The 17374-nt window shown below is 42.3% G+C and overlaps 1 protein-coding gene and 1 long non-coding RNA gene across 7 annotated transcripts in view; one reads left to right on the forward strand and one right to left on the reverse strand.

The window, feature by feature from the left end:
* PALM2AKAP2 (PALM2 and AKAP2 fusion) overlaps positions 1-17374 on the forward strand; it is a 517050-nt gene that overhangs the window by 192620 nt on the left and 307056 nt on the right. The window lies entirely within an intron of this gene.
* On the reverse strand, positions 7437-14544 carry LOC139184645 (uncharacterized). The gene is made up of 3 exons (XR_011568194.1): positions 14390-14544; positions 11291-11377; positions 7437-7843 (listed from the first exon to the last, which is right to left on the reverse strand). It is a non-coding gene; the product is annotated as an uncharacterized lncRNA (long non-coding RNA).

Raw genomic sequence — 17374 nt, forward strand, 5'->3', positions numbered from 1 at the left:
CCTACTTTTGCATTCCATTCCCCTATAATGAAAAGGACATCTTTTTGGGGTGTTAGTTCTAGAAGGTCTTGTAGGTCTTCATAGAACCATTCAACTTTAGCTTCTTCAGCATTACTGGTCAGGGCATAGACTTGGATTACTGTGATATTGAATGGTTTGCCTTGGAAATGAACTGTGATCATTCTGTCATTTTTGAGATTGCATCCAAGTACTGCATTTCAGACTCTCTTGTTGACTGTAATGGCTACTCCATTTCTTCTAAGGGATTCTTCCCCACAGTAGTAGATATAATGGTCATCTGAGTTAAATTCACCCATTCCAGTCCATTTTAGTTCGCTGATTCCTAAAATGTCGACGTTCACTCTTGCCATCTCCTGTTTGACCTCTTCCAGTTTGCCTTGATTCATGGACCTGACATTCCAGGTTCCTATGCAATATTGCCCTTTTCAGCATTGGACTTTACTTCTATCACCAGTCACATCCACAACTGGGTGTTGTTTTTGCTTTGGCTCCATCCCTTCATTCTTTCTGGAGTTATTTCTCCACTGATCTCCAGTAGCATATTGGGCACCTACCGACCTGGGGAGGTCATCTTTCAGTGTCCTATCTTTTTGCCTTTTCATACTGTTCATGGGGATCTCAAGGCAAGAATACTGAAGTGGTTTGCCATTCCCTTCTCCAGTGGACCACATTTTGTCAGAACTCTCCACCATGACCCGTCCATCTTGGGTGGCCCTACATGGCATGGCTCATAGTTTGACTGAGTTAGACAAGGCTGTGGTCCTTTCTACAAGGCTGTGGAATTGTCTGTAGTGCATTTAAAAATTATGAGTTGCTGGACTCCATGATGGTGTACTCAGCAGGGATTACCCTCTCCCCAGCAAACATTGCCTTCATCTCATTGGCTAGAACATATCCATGTGTCTACCCGAGAGGAGCTGCTGGCAAAGGAGACAGGTTTATGAAGATTCATCCCCTGGAGCCAGAGCCTTGCTGACCTAGGAAATGCACTATGGTTTCAGCATTGTGCAGTGTACCATGGAGTGTAAAAAATTCACTTTAAAAATAACAAGAAGAAAGAAAAAGGTCTCTGCCTTCAAAGATCATATACTATTCCCTTAAAAAGGTCAAACATTGTAGAAAATAACAGCATAACTAATTCATACAGGGCAATAGGAGTGGAGCCAACCTTTGTTAAGTACCTACCTAACCACATGTGGAGTACTTCATATTGTTATCTCTTTTAATCCTCACTTCAGTCTTATGAGATCAGTAGTGTCCATGACAATGTACAGATTGAAAAACTGTAAATTCAGAAATTTCAGGGCATTTGAATTGTAGTTGTTACCTAGAACATGGTAAACTAGAATTTGTGTTCTTTTTGGAATCTAGATTGGTTGATTTGTTAATTTTGTTTTGTCATGGCAGTCTACCAGGTTATGTCCCAATTAATAAAGAGATATCTTATCCTCATTCCAGCTTTCCATGTGACATGATCAAAATGCCTTCTATACCTGTACTTTGAATTTATAGGACAGATATGGAGTGGCCATGTTTATTTCCTCAGGATGAATCCATGCATGAAGCTCCTTGAATCAGAGCAATATTGTAAAGCCTAGTTCTGCTCATCAACTGTCAATCAGTGATTTATTGACAGGCCAGACAAGTCATCTGTTCATGTGAGTTTCTCTGCACCGTTTCTGAATCATTTCAAGCCTGCTCTGTAATGTAAGAATGATAGATGTACAATAACTCTATCTACTGGTGCAGCTGTACTGTTAACCAGAGTTTTTTGTTTGACTTTCACCCTGACTTCACAAAATGGGAATTCATTTCATATAGATGATGAGTTCATAGAGAGAAATTGCACTTTGGGTTTTCTTAAGAGATGGTGATTCTTGTGACATTGATCTCATGGGTTCATGTTGTCTGATCTTATGGAAAGAATAATATCTGTTTGTGAATCAATAATTTAAAGGGAACACAGTAATTCTTCAGAAACAGACCTAAAATAAGCTCAATTTATAGTGATTAGAAAATGGATCTTGAAAGAGTCTTTCTGAAAGGTGATGATATAGTGATGGAATGTAGAGCTTTTTCTGTGAATGTACTCTTTTTTCCCCTCAAATTATCGAGTTAGGTGCAAGAAATATGATTCATTTTGTAATGCTTTAGTTATCGATTTCATAGGAGTTTATTTTCTGCTTCAGCTCTTATTCATAGCCACTAACACACAGAAGAAATATTGCTTATTTAAAGAATTTTTTAAGATACAAAAATTCCTCATGGTTAAACTTAGTTATTTGTATAGGCTCTGCTCTCCCTGAGATGTCCACCTCATTTCTCCATTGGCCTGGAGAGCACAGACCCTGTTGTATCACCTCACCTATAAGGCCCTAGGGCCATCCTCTTTCACAATTCCATATTTTGTATTCCATCCAAATGTGTCCTGTTATATCCATAACATTTACTGTGTTTATTATCTCCTTACCTGCTTTTCTCAACTAGATAGCGCCTTGAGGACCAGGAGAGTGACCTGTTTGTCTTAATTTCCCCAGCAGCCTGGAGCAAAGAGCAAGCCACATTGTAGGTGTTTATGCCAAATTTAATTCAAGGAACCTTGGGACTGCCCTGCTCACTGTGGAGAGAGAATAAAAGCTGAGGTTAAAAGTTTTCCATTTGCCCCAACATTCTGGGATGAAGATGTATGAAGTTTTTTTTTTTTTGGTGCACCTACAGAAGTAATTCATTTCACAGTTTTAAAATCTGTCCTGCTCCTTTCTCTTTCTCTCTCTGTTTTTTTTTTTAATCCAAGCTATACATCTTGTATCCCAGCCAGAGCATCATTTAGAGTGTGCTCAAGCAAATTTTCAGTGTCCTTGATTAAGGTCTCAGGACTGAGATAACCGGTTTTGCTTGGTAATCCTGTTCACTTATAAAAATCCATCCTTCGATCAAACATTAATTTTTATGAAAAGAGTCAATACAAAATAAACCTTGATTTAGAATTTGATCATGCAAACATTTAACATTAAGTGAGTTCAGTTAGGCAAACAGATAAAAAATGGAGAGAAAGGTGAGATTGAGAGAAGGAAAAATAATGATCTATTTGAATAGTGTGAATGATTCTTTGTGAGCTTGTGCCCTGCCTGGTCAGTATCAGGTAGAAGATGGATACATTTGCTGAAATCTCTACTGGTCTCTGTTTATGATTTTAGCGTTTAAAGATGCAAGTCTGTTTTTCATTCTTCTCAGCTCCTAAATAACAAGCCAGCTTCTTTATCTGATGGTCAAACAAAAAGGCGACGACTTGGCTCCTAGTAGGAGGAAGAGGCGATTGCATTGAACTCCATGTGAGACACTGTTGCCAGATGCCTTATGGATATTTTAATGGATTCTGAAGGATAATTTTGATGAATTTCACCTTATACACAGACTAGAAACAGACAATGACCTTCTTGGAGACACAAAATTTGTTGTCCGGATAGACTTTAGGGTTGGCAGGTTTTTTGAACACGCTGTGTGTGTGTGTGTGTGTGTGTGTGTGTATGTATGTGTGTATGTATGTAGGGCTGAAGGGATATCAGGTCTGTTTACCAGATAAAGGGCTGGTGCTAATGTTTGATCACCAAAACATCTCTAGGCCTAGGATTCTGATCTTGGTCAGGCTGCTGGCTGAAGCTGAGCAAAGCCTTTTCATGCCTTCCTTTCCTGTACTGATCAGAGAAAACTGTTAAAGAAAAGGAAAGAATATGCAATGGTTTCAGCTAAGCAGCAGTTCCATTTAATAAAGGAATGGATTTTTAAAAATTTAATTTGTATGGAAAAGTCTTGGCCAATAGTTTCAAATCTGGGCTGGAATAACAGAATGGCCTTGAGGGAAAAGGAGAGAGAATAGGATGCTTGGTTTTTAGTGCCCGCTGGACATTGTATGCTGTGTTTAATTACATGCCAGTCCTTAGTGGAAGGGACAGCTCTCTCCATCAGGCCAAAGTTGTGACAGAAGTTTAGGAACCCCTGAGTCACAGAGTCAGTGTTGACAAAGTCTGGAGTGGAACCCAGGTCTGTCTCAACCCAAAGTCTATACTTCCTCTCACTGCAGCTCTTAAAACTGGCACAAAATGAAGGCTGATGGAGACTCCTGGGCACCACCCCAGATTTGGGTGGAACATCAGGTTTAGGGGTTATATGTCAGGAAAAGGAGTGGATTGTGAATCTTTGGGTTCCCAGAACCTTGGAGAGAAAACCTGCTGATGGAATTAGGAGGTGTTTAGAGCAGGGGTTCCAATGAAGTCATTTCTTTCCCATGGGTGACTATACTCTCCCCCAACAACACGTATGTGTACAGGAGTGTTCACACACATGTCATGTACAGGAGTGTTCACATATATGTCAACATACACACTCACATACAGGGTGTGTATTTTTGCCCATGTAAAATTTCCTTCCTTGCCCCATCTCCAGCCCACAGCCATGGGTGCCTCTCTGAGACTGAACCTTGTTCTGTATTAGGGTGTTTGCAGGTAAGAACTCTTCCCCCAGGGTCCAGAGAGTCCATCTTTAAGCCTCCTCTCCCCGATGGCTCCTGGCCTGATGATTTGGGGTAACTTTGGACAAGTTAAATAAACCATCACTCGACATCCTTATGCTACCGTCTGTCCAGCTATGTGGATACCTATCAAATGAAGCTGGGTAACTTCTAAAAAATCACAATAAAAACGTTCCCAGCAAAGCCAGTTCCCTGAGGGAGGTTGACATGCTTTCTATCTTCTGGGAGTTTTCTGCAGGCCTTGAGATAATGGGCTGCTTTCCGGACTTAGCACAAAATTAGTGACAGATGCAGTTAGAGGAACAGAATAAAGATGCCTAAAATTATGCAGGCCCTTTTAGTTGTTTATAATTGATATGCCCAGCATTTCTAGGTAATTACTGGAAAACATTGAGCTTTTTAGTGCTCAATGTCATTAGTCCATTTCTCTGATGAGCCAACTGTCTTAGGCAGTATAGAACACTAACTTTTAAATTGCCAAATTAGTTATCTTTTGTCTTGGTAGAGAAAATAATCTAAAACAACCTCGTTTAGGGTGACTGGAGCCGTCAGTTAAATTTAAAGAGCTAATTATTTTTAAGCAGTAGAGCCTTACAAATTTGAAAGCCACAGACTGGAAGCCAACCAACCATCTAGGGTGTAAATATTTCCTTTTGGGGGAAATCTGACGGATTCTTTCTACGTCATTCTAACTGCAGTGCCCCACCTCCACTCACTGGCATGAGACACAGGGAAGCCTCCCTAATTGGCAGCGCGGGACCAGTGTAAAGATTTGGTGCGTGCAGAAGCAAGACTCTGATCTTCTCGTGGGATCTGGCATTTGGGCTGCATGGAAGGTGCTGGAGACAGTCCAGGCTTGAGATTTGCAGGTCTCACTGCCTAAGTTTGAATCCTGGTTCATTCACCTACTGAAGTATATTATAAAGGTGGCCAAGTTACTTAGTGTTTATAAGCCTCAGTTTCACTACCTGTGAAATAGGGATGATGGTAACCACGCTCAGTTCCTAAGGATGTTGTGTTATGAGGATTAAATCCATGTCGGCACGTGGCACAGGGTTGGACTCACACAAGGTGCTCAACTGAAGGTTAGTAGCTCTCTGGAACTTTCTTACTTAGTCTCATGGCTTACACGAGTCCCTCTTTCCTGCCTAATAATAATCCAAAGCCAATTTCCCTGTTTGAAAGGAATGTTAAAGTTAAGAAAATTATACCTAGAAACTGAATTTCTCATTTAATTTCCATGCCTTCAGGAAGGACCCAGACAGAAGAAGACTTTCACAAATACAGGTTTCTGATCCAGAAACTGCCACAGCGCTAGTGACAAAGCTTTCACAAGCCCCACGTGTCCCTGATCCCAGCGAAACCACTCCTCAGTCACAGATTACCTGACACAGTTCTGATGTGTTTCTCACCTAAGGGCTTGTTCAAAATTGCTGTTCCTGAGCCCCCTCCCTAGAGAGGCGTGTGTGGCCTGGAGATACGCATTGTGATGCTGGACATGAGTAGATGACTTTTTGGGATATTCTCCTCTAGGCCTTTGGGTTCCTTCCAGCCCTGCAAAACCTGCTGTCCTCGGGGCAGGTGCCCTCTGGTCTTCATGCCAGGGTTGTTGCCCAGCCAGCACGCTCCACTAAAGGCAAAGTGACTCCCCATTTAAAATCAGCTTTTTGAGCACCTGCTGTGTGGTGGACGCCATGATGGGCCTGGAGTTTACAAAGATGAATTCAGCATGGCGTGTGCTGACACAGACCTCCCAGTCTGGCTGAGGATCCCCAGCAGAATGGAAGACTTTTTGAACTCAACACTTACCTGTACTCATATGGACAGTCCTGTGAGTTTTGAACTCATTTAACATGTTTCTTCTTTCATCTACAAATTATCCATCTGAAACACTCATTTATGCCTATTCCATAATGTACATGTTAGTTCACTGGTGTATATTGTTTTTCATTGTTATTCAGTCACTAAGTCATGTCTGACTCTGCAATCCTGTGGACTGCAGCACGCCAGGCTTCCTTGTCCTTCACCATCTCCTGGAGTTTGCTCAAACTCATGTCCATTGAGTCGGTGATGCCTTCCAACCATATCCTCTGTCGCCCCCCTTTTCCTCCTGCCCTCAATCTTTCCCAGCATCAGGGTCTTTTCTGATGAGTCAGCTCTTTGCATCAGGTGGCCAAAGTATTGGAGTTTCAGTATCAGGGTTTCCAATATACATTCAGGGTTGATTTTCTTTAGGATTGACTTTGCATGTAGATTGTGTTAATCTATTATTTGTACGTATTCAGGTGGTACATACTCAAAATATTTTACAGAAAAAGGTGTGTTAAAAAAAAACTGAAGACCACTCTGATGTGTAAGGGTGGGTTGAGAAGATCCCCTGGAGAAGGGAAAGGCTACTCACTCCGGTACTCTGGCCTGGAGAATGCCATGGACTGTATAGTCCATGGGGTCACAAAGAGTCAGACACGATTGAGCAACTTTCACTTCTGGCACACATCACACGAGGGCCATCAGTGTTAATTTTCATCCTCTTCCTCCCTGGAATGGAGTTCATAGTACTTAAGTGAACCTTGCTGATGAAAGAGTTGTTAGTTTGATTTTTGGTACGAGGTACATCTAAAGTTTATGCTACCCTAGGGTCTGTCCCCACTCCAGCTATTCACATGGAGCTCCAAACATTTGTAGGAGCCAGGACGAGACCAGCTGGCTGCCTGTGAGTGGCTTTCTTCTGTCACCACTGCACAGCTGTCACAGCCCTGGCTTCCATCCACCAGACACAGTCAAGAAGCCACAGCTAAGATTCAAAGCTGTAGTTCTGGATCCCAACAACCACACCCTGTGCTTTTGTGGGTTGTACACAGAAACTACATTTTTCAGATTTGGGGTCTGCTCCTCCAACTGACTCCTGGCCATTCATGCATGGGTGAGTATGAACATGGGATTCAGTCACTCCTGTCACTGTTAAGGGCGGATCTCAGTAGCTAACATTTACTGGGTGCATAGTATGCCCAGCCTTCAGCTAAGCACCTTTCCAGAATTATTTAATTTCACAACAATCCCGTGAAATCAGTTCTTTTACTAGCTCTGTTTTACACACCAGCAAACTGAGACCTAGAGCAGCAATTTTACTCAAAGAAAGTAAACAGAAAAGGAAAGCAAGAAACCCAGCATCTCATTGGCCCGAGAGCCATTTCCTCCTTTTTCAAAGCCCATCGTGTAAGGACTGAAGGGGAGTGCCATCTTCAATCATCAAATAGAAAGGCACCAGGTGCAGTGTGGATCCTGGGTTGGATTCTGGAATGGAGAAAGGACATCAGTGAAAGAAAGGAGAGGTCTAGGCTGGGAGAGAAGCTTATGGCACCCAGGCGAGTACCTACGATAATAGGGACCTGCCTCTAGAGGAAGGGAAGTGAGCAGCAGGTAGGTGTTCCTCCTGGCTGCTGCAGAGATCAAAGAAAAAAGGTTCCCAGGTGGAGCCGCCTCCTTGGTGAGCATCCAGCATCATACAAGAAGTCTCTGACCATGGTGGTTCTTTCTTGCCTGAGTCTACCTCTGTTGGCTGGCCTGCACCAGCCTTTGTAAGGGAGGATGTCAGTGTTAGAATGGAGAAGGCTCCACACCCAACTGCCCTTGTCACCAAAGTCTTGGGTTTGGGGAAAACACAGCGAAGGTTCAGAGACAGAGCTGGGTGCAAATACCTGCACCATCACTTCCTCCCTCTGTGCTCTGGGCTTTCACTCATCTGAGCCTTAGCTTCTTCCTCTGCAAAGTAGCGGAGAAGGCAATGGCACCCCACTCCAGGACTCTTGCCTGGAAAATCCCATGGATGGAGGAGCCTGGAAGGCTGCAGTCCATGGGGTCGCTAAGAGTCGGACACGACTGAGCGACTTCACTTTCACTTTCCACTTTGATGCATTGGAGAAGGAAATGGCAACCCACTCCAGTGTTCTAGCCTGGAGAATCCCAGGGACGGGGGAGCCTGGTGGGCTGCCGTCCATGGGGTCGCACAGAGTCGGACACGACTGAAGCGACTTAGCAGCAGCAGCTGCAAAGTAGGGACCACACAACCTTCTTCTGTGTTGCAAGACTTGAAAAACACCTGACAGTTCCAGGTGCGCTTATTACTCAGTGGGAATCCTCCTGCTAAGTCCTTCCTGACCTTCTCCTTTCCTCTAGGTATAAGGCGTGCACCAATTCAAGACTCATGAGACCTTGTATTTCTCATGTTTCCTTTCCCTGTGGCTTACCTACATAAGCTAAGCCTACCTAGACCACCACCACCTCAAATGCACACACAGCTTGTTGATCAGACTTCAGCCTCCTAGAGCTCAATAGCAGAACTCAGGAATGACTGGTTCTTATATATATAAAGTTTTATTTATGTATTTATTTAGGCTGTGCTGGGTCTTCGTTGCTGGGTGGGCTTTTTGCTAGTTGCAGCACATAGGGGCTACTCTCTACTTGCGGTGTGCAGGCTTCTCACTGCAGTGGCACACAGGCTTCAGTAGTTGCAGTTTTCAGGCTCTAGCTGCTGCTGCTAAGTCACTTCAGTCGTGTCCGACTCTGCGACCCCATAGGCGGCAGCCCACCAGGCTCCCCCATCCCTGGGATTCTCCAGGCAAGAACACTGGAGTGGATTGCCATTTTCTTCTCCAATGCGTGAAAGTTAAAAGTGAAAGTGAAGTAGCTCAGTCGTGTCCGACCCTCAGTGACCCCATGGACTGCAGCCCACCAGGTTCCTCCGTCCATGGGATTTTCCAGGCCAAGAGTACTGGAGTGGGGTACCGTTGCCTTCTCCTCAGGCTCTAGAGCACAAGCCTAATAGTTGTGGCACATGGACTGTTGGTCTGTAATATGTGAGATCTTCCACACCCGGGTATCGACCCTGTGTCTCCTGCATTGGCAGGCATATATTTTACCACTGAGCCACCAGAGAAGCCTGGCATGATTGAGTGCTGATACTTGGAGCCAGGGGTCTGCAAACTACAGCTGTTGGCCAAATGGAGAACAGCCATGCCCATTTGTTCCTATATTGTGTGTAGCTGCTTTTTGCTACAAGGGCAGAGCTGAGTGTTACCAAGCCATACATGGGGTCTACTCATCCGGTGAATATTAAAGCTAATCTACTGATACTGGGTTGTGGTGAAGAAAAGTGTAGCATTTATCTCAGGGCCATGCAAGAATGGGCAGCTCATGCTCCAAAACCCTAAACTCCCTGATGACTTTCAGGGAACCCATCCTTCTGACTAGTTGGTGCAGAAGGAACAGGGTGAAGAGTTTCAAAACTTCAATCATTAACCTTCTGGTTCCAACCAGTTCGGGTCTACGTGCTGGTGTCAGCATGCCCTTAACTTCTTCCACCTGGTGGGGTTTTAGTATCTGCAAAACAACCCAAGGACGTGGCTCAGGGTATTATCTATAGCCCTTGAGGAGGAGTTAAAGGTCCTTGACTTTATTTATGGCTAAACCATTATTATTTTGTCTTCCTTGACTGTTTTCTTTGGTTTCTGTATTTTTTTTTCTTTTCCGATTAAATTTTTCTTTCTTGAACTCAAGGATGGACTAAAAACCTAAAGCTTTTCTACCAATGAGAGGTGGGGGACACAGTGGGGTGTGTTCTCGGGAAGGCCCTGCAGGGTCCTGCGGGGTTTCTCAAGCAGTGCCAGAGACGGTGAAGCCAAAAGTGTTTAGTCTGTGGCTCTGTACAGAGCGAGTTAGCCAACTCCCAAACTAGAGGATAGAGCGATATAGGCTGGAACGTGGACTCCAAGAGAAGGAGTGGAAGGGAGATGGGGAAGGGGAGGGTGGGAGAGAGATCTCAGAGTTTTCACAAAGTCCTTTCTTCCCTAACAAATGCAGTGGCCTATCGAACTTTCGCCCTCTGGTACTAATGCCCTATGTACCTTTAGTCCTCTGCTTGAAGGCGGGAATTTTCCAGGGGTCAAAGGCAGGGGCCAGAGCCTCAGGACTCCCAGCTGGCACTCGTTAATAACTCTTTAGGGAGACAGGCATCTCAATGTGAGCCTATACATAAGGCACCAGCTGCGGATTGCACATAGACACCTTCCCCATTAAAACAGATCAAGAAATGACTATTTGGCATCACTTAATATAATCTTGTATCTTGGATAGCATTTTTCTTTTCCAAGTCGGTTGGCTTTCACATGTCAAAAAAGCAAATGAGAAGTAGGACTATGTAATAATAGGGGTGCCATTTGCCAGGTTTGTGATGTCCCATTCTTGCACTGTTCCCCCCCCCCAACCCCCGCCATTAAATTAGACCATTATCAGCCTGTATTTTTCAGTATTTACCCTGATCAGGAACTTGCCTGACACAAATGCTGTTAAGACCCTGGGAAGTGTGGGAACAGCAGAGGATAGGACAGTCCACTTGTTCACTACGTGTCGGGCACCCCAGGGAGGCCGAGTCAGTTGAGAGAGACCCATGGCCTCCCAGGGCCTCACTAGAGCTGATTCCCTCTGCCTGCCTCCAGCTGTCATCAGTCACCAAAGAGGGACCCTGTGAGCCTTTGGAGGCACGTGTGGGATCTATCACCTATAATTCAAAGCTAGTTGAAGACCTACTCAGGCCATATTTATTGCTCTTTCTCAGCCCTTGCAGCTGTTATAAGTGGAGCCTGCATAGAACAAACCTGTTCTCAGGGATAATCTTTTTCTTAACTGTTGTCTTTCTGAATTTTGAAATTTAGTGTAGCATTTTAAAGCACACAACGTGTTTACCTGAAATCAAAGCCAGATTCCATTTGATCTTCATCTGAGGCGTTTTCTGTGATTCGGTATCCAACCTTCCGCCTTGTCCGTTCTGACCTGGTTAATCATTCATGATGTAGGGTAGAAATTGTCAGCTAAACTAATCCTGAGAAGGGGCATCAGGGGAGAGGGAGAGACAGGAGATACCAGCTGATAAGGATGATATATCCTACAATAATTAAGCAGTGTCGACTCTTGAAAGCCACATGATCTGAACAAGATCTCCAAGGCCTGTGTCAAAACCCCCATTAACCTGTGGTTGAAACCCAGACTCTGAAGAGCAAAGGAAGCAAGGACATAATTGCTAAAATAGAAAAATGACCGACCCAGTGCTGTCTTCTAAAATTTAACCAAATAGCTTATTTCAAACTGATGAAGAAAGAGCTCAAACCAGCTTAAGCCATAGGAACTGCTTATCAGCCTGGACCATGAGATTACCACTTGCCCAGCAATGATTTTCCACCTCGGCTGACGTTAAAACTTCCTGGGAGCGTTTACAGCTTCCTCCAATGCCCAGAACGATAAAATCAAAGTCTCTGGAGGTGGGGCCTGGGCTTGGTACTTTTTAATGTTCCTCTTGGGTGATCTTAATGGTCATCTAGGGTTTTGCACTGGGGGAAGAATTAAGGTAAAGTGTGGTGGCATCCAGCTGCTCATGCGTGTTAAGAACTGGATGAGACTGGAAGTCAGATGTTAATAATGGGGTCAGGGCACCACTTAGGTGGTATTAATAGCCAGAGATCTTGCATCTTACCCCATAGTGCAGCCAGAACTCTGGAGGATTCTCCAGGGAGATAGGCACATGTGGGATAATGGCAAAGGGAGAGCAAAGTTCCCCTTGATTCTGAGCCAGACTTAGGGGGACCCCACCCTGCCTGCCTGCCCTGCATGCCTCTTTCATGGCAGATTTCCCGGTAAGGCCAATGTGGCTAGAGTGGGAAATGAGGAGGAGAGAGGGACAAGGTGAGGGGCGTAAGAAAGGCAGGCAATGGACCAGGAGTGGGCTTGCTTTGATTTTATTTCAAGTGAAAAGGGGAGTCATTAGATGTCATCTTATTTAACCAATTATTTGCTGTTTTGATTTTTTTTTTTTTTTTTTTTTTTGCTATTGCTCTGTATTGAATGTTCTTTACAAAAATCTTCAAACATATTGAAGAGCATTTTCTCTAGTAAACTCTTTCTGATAAAGTGGATCAAAACTTTTGAAATAGCCTTCTGGAAAGACAATTTATAATTCCAACAGAGTTATACTTTTATAACTATTCATTATAATTCTGACAGATTACAGAGAGGGTCTTTTGTTTCATACCCTCCCCAACACAGAACACATGATACTTTAAAATATACTTTGGTGGGGTGGAGAGAATGCATTTCATAGGTGGAAAGTGACACCTCAATCCTTAATTTGTATTTCTTTGTTTATTAATAATGTTCAAGATTTCCCCTATATTTTGTTCTTTTTCCTATATTGAATTGTTTATGTCTTTCTTTATAAATCATATTGATTTATAAGAACCCTGTATTTACTACAGGTCTTAGTCTTTTGACATATATATGTTGCAGGTGGCACTTGCCTTTGAGTTGCTATCTGTGGTTGGTACCATAAAAAGCAAAGCTTTAAGTTTTATGTAATGAAGTGTATCACTTTTGTTCTTTCTTTTTTATTCTTTATTACAAGTTTTTATATTTTAGGTCTGTAATCCATTCTGAGTCAGTCTTTGTATATGGTGCAAGATATGATCAGTTGTTGCTGGTTTGTTTGTTTGTTTGTTTTTTGCATAGAGATATTCAAGTTTTCTAATGCCATTTGTTGTTCAGCATTGCATGGCATGTGGGATCTTAGTTCCTTGACCAGGGATCAAACCTATGCCCCCCACATTGGCAAAGTCTTAACCACTGGACCACCAGATTTCTTCCTGTGCTTTGATTTTAAAGGCCTTTTCTACCCTAAAATCAGATAGTCATTCTATTTTCTCATGTTTCCGTTTTTACATTGCTTTAGTCCATCTAGAGATTATTTTGGTATATGGAAAATTTTGTATTTTAAATCATGGAGAATAGCAACAACAGCAGAAGGAATAGACCCTCTTCCATTATGGATAAGTGGGCACAACTTGGCTATGAGATAACTCTAATATTAACAGTGCAAGGAAAAGAAGTACAAGTTTGGTTCCTTCTAGAAAACTGATGGAGTCATAACAGACTTGTTTATGAGGTAAAAAATCATTTTTTAAACCTGAAAACATAGAGTAGTAGTCTATGATAAGGACAGATCACCCAAGTGTGTTTTAAGAACAGCTTACAGTTATTAATAAGATGATAGATATTTTCTTTCATTTAAAATGCCCCTGGGTCACTAAGGATAGGACTCATAAAGGGGGGAAAAATCATCAAAACTCTTATTAGTTGTTTGAGTCCTGTTTTCAAATCAGATTTATATCATTTAAAACACAGAGAAAGTGTTTTGAAGAGGGCAGTTTGGACCTATTAAAGTTTTAAATGCTCAAATCCTTTGACACAGCAGTTGCGCTACTGGAAATGTACCCTATGGATATTGTCAAAAAGTACATATATGTAGAAGAAGATTCATTGCAGCCCAGGTTATAACAGCAAATAAAACACCCGGGAACCACCTAAATCTGTCAACAAAAGACTGGTAAAAGAAGTTAAGGGACATTTGTGAACTCCCTTGTGGCAGTTACAAGGGTGGTGGGGGGACCCAATGGGGAAAATGGCATAGAAAGAGTAAGCTGAAAATAGGACACCTATGGTATGATTGCTTTTATGTAAAGAATAAAAGCAGCATATGGGTAATAGATAGATTCCTTATTTTTTCCCCAAGTAGGATACATAGAAAGTCTAAAGGAAAGAAATTGATGGAGATGGAGTGAAGGGAAATTCAGCTGTTCATTTTATTTCTTTGTGTATTGTCTAAATTTTCCTACAAACACATTAGTTTGATTTATATTTTTAAATGCTATATTTATCTGGTAGATACAGACATTCTCCTGAGGTCGGTATCTAAAGAAAACAAAAACACAATTGGCCAAAGTCATAAAAGGTGTGTACCTCAGTTCGCAGTCCTTTGTTGTTATCAGAAACATCATGTTGTCTGTTTTTGTGCATCCTACTTCATTTTACATTTGCCATCGCCACAGATATACTCACTTTTGCCCCAGCTCCTCTGCTGTCTCCGTGGGCTGCTGCTCAGAGACCTGCAAGGAGCCAATGGGAAAGTTGCTTATAGCGAGGTCCAGACAGCAACCCCGCCTCCTTCCTGCGGAGGGATGTTCCTCCAGGCCTCGTGGTACCTTCCTAGAATTGGGCTGTCAACTTAATGGACATCTCTGCTCTTTTCTCTTCCTGTCGTCTAATTTTAGGGAGATATATTCTGATATCGAGAAGCCCGGATTTAGAGAGTTTTCATGATCCCAATGTGGTGAATTGAGCGCTTTCCCAGTTGCCGCCTCATTGCAAGCAGTCCCTCTGCAATGAAAATGGGAGCGAAATGTTCTGCATTTTCTCGCCTTATCATTTAGTCCCCCAGAAATGTCTCCCACGGGGATTAAAGTAGAAGACTATATTGGTTCACCAGGCGTTACTGAAGGTTCCAGTCCAGCCTGGACCTATTTGTTTAGAATTGGGAGATGCCCCCGGATTTTGTAAGAGGCTTCCTGTCTTAGGAGTGGAAGGATTTGACAGCAGAGTGTTTTGCATTTTCAACATCTCATTTATTCTGGAAGGTTTTGGCACACAAGCATGAAGATGCTGAGAGAATGTGTTTCATGTGTCCTGTGTGGAGGTAAACAAATCTTAGCCACCAACACACATCTGTGTTCAGGATAAAGTGCCCTGAGTCAGATTGTCTCAGTTTCAACCCCTGCGTGGCTACTTCTTGGCTCATGATCTTGAGTAAGTTTACTTACCCTAGCCAAGCCTTGACTATTCTCTTTCACAAAATCAGGGATATTAAAGGTACCTACCTCAAAGTGCTCTGAGGGTCAAATGAAAAACTGAAGGCAAACCCTTAGAAGGATGCCTGGCTCATATTAAGTATAGCTTCTTAAGAGAAGTGTCTGTTTAGGGCTTCTGCCCATTTTTTGATTGGATTGTTTGCCTTTTTGATATTCATTTGTATGAGTTGTTCATATATTTTGGGTATTAGCCCCTTGTCAGGCACGTCGTTTGCAAATATCTTCTTGCGTTTCATAGGTTGTCTAGCACATGAAGTTGGTCTCCTTAACATCATAGAATCCTAGAATGGGAGGAACCATAGAGCAGAGGTGGTCCAACTTGCTCATATGACACATGGAATCTAAGATCCAGAAACAGTAAGGGGCTTGTCTAAGTCACCCAGGGGTGAGTGGCAGATCTTCTACCTGAAGCCAGCCATCCTGACCCCAAGTTCAGTACTCGTGTGGCTTCATGGTGGGAATAACACAATTGGTTGAGAGTGGTGATAGGAAGACTGTCTTCTGCATGTGAATCTAATTATGTTATTTCTGGCATTTGGGACTTGCTCAGAGCTGTCTTCTAGTCTCTCTGTACAGAAAGTGCTCAGTGTTTTCACCACAGTGGGCTTATCACTACCATATCAAGATGCAGGTTTGTGTCTCACGAGAGCTATATCAGACTACTTTCCCTCTTGGTCGCTAGAGAAGGATGCTAAAGGGAAGCTCTCATAGCACAAAGAACTGTTTTTTGTGTGTATAGTTAAATTACAATGTTGTGTTAGTTTCAAGTGTACAGCAAAGTGGTTCAATTATACACACACATACATATATATATGTGTGTGTGTGTGTATATATATATATATATATACACTTCAGATTCTTTTCTTTTCAATTATAAGTGATTATAACATATTGAGTATAGTTCCTTGTGCTATACAGCAAGTCCTTGTTTACTTACTTTGTATTTAGCAGTCTGTATATGTTAATTCCAAACTCCTAATTTATCCGCCCCCCCCCCCCACATCCTCTTTGGTAACTGTGTTTGTTTTCTGTGTCTGTGATTCTGTTTCTATTTTGTAAATAAGTTCACTTGTATAATTTGTTTCAGATTCCACATATGAGTGATATCATATGATATTTGTCTTTCTCTAACTTATTTCACTTAATATCAATTTTTTTGTCAGTTATCATATTATGACCATTAAAGCAAAAATGTAGCTATATATTTAAACAGTTATTTAAAGAGTAATGCTGTGCGCAGACCCTAAAAATAGGCTTAAGATATAATTCATATGGCTAGTAGAATATCTACTAAAGACTTCAAACTGAAACTCTCCTGTGTTACGCATTTGACTTGGCACTAACAGGCTAGCAATATCAATTACTTGGTATAAGTAGTAACAATTTTGCATCCAAATTCTGTAAGATGTTTCTTACAATTTTAAATGTTATTTTATTCTTTCAAAAACCAGTGGTGAGGATTTCTCTGGCGGTCCTATGGTTAAGAATCCACTTTGCAATGCCATCCCTAGTCCAGGGAGATTCCACATGCCTCGGGGCAACTGAGGGCATGTAACACAACTACTGAGCCTGCGTGCTGCAAGCTACTGAAGCAATGGGTCGGCAGTGAAGCGACGAAGACCCACCGCAGCCAAAAATAAATTAATTAATTTTTTTAAGTCATGAAATTTGAATTAATATCTTCTCCTATTTAAAATTCTTTCTTTCTATTGACTTTATAATATCTGTTAAAAACAATACTGAACAAGCACTTCCCTTTCTTACCAGTAGATGGTAAGCTCAAGGCCAAGTAATCAGGTGAATAAATAAGCTATGTCGGTGGAAATGCTAATCAGAACTAAGCAGTGAGGAATGAATAGAGCTGTATTCACTACTCCATGTGGTGATGCTGAAGGTTGGATGAGTGCATGACAAAGCAGGACAGTGTATCACAGGAAAGCTGAATTACTTGGCCTTTTGACCAAGTCTTTTAAACTGACTCTAGATTCTGTTACTTAGTTTTCTGATCTTACATACCAAGTTAGTTTTCAGTATACTCAACTATGAACCCAAGTGCCAGTTTATTTACTTTATAGTGGAT

The sequence above is a fragment of the Bos indicus genome, chromosome 8 (assembly GCF_029378745.1).
Source record: "Bos indicus isolate NIAB-ARS_2022 breed Sahiwal x Tharparkar chromosome 8, NIAB-ARS_B.indTharparkar_mat_pri_1.0, whole genome shotgun sequence".
In the NCBI taxonomy this organism is placed as follows: domain Eukaryota; kingdom Metazoa; phylum Chordata; class Mammalia; order Artiodactyla; family Bovidae; genus Bos; species Bos indicus.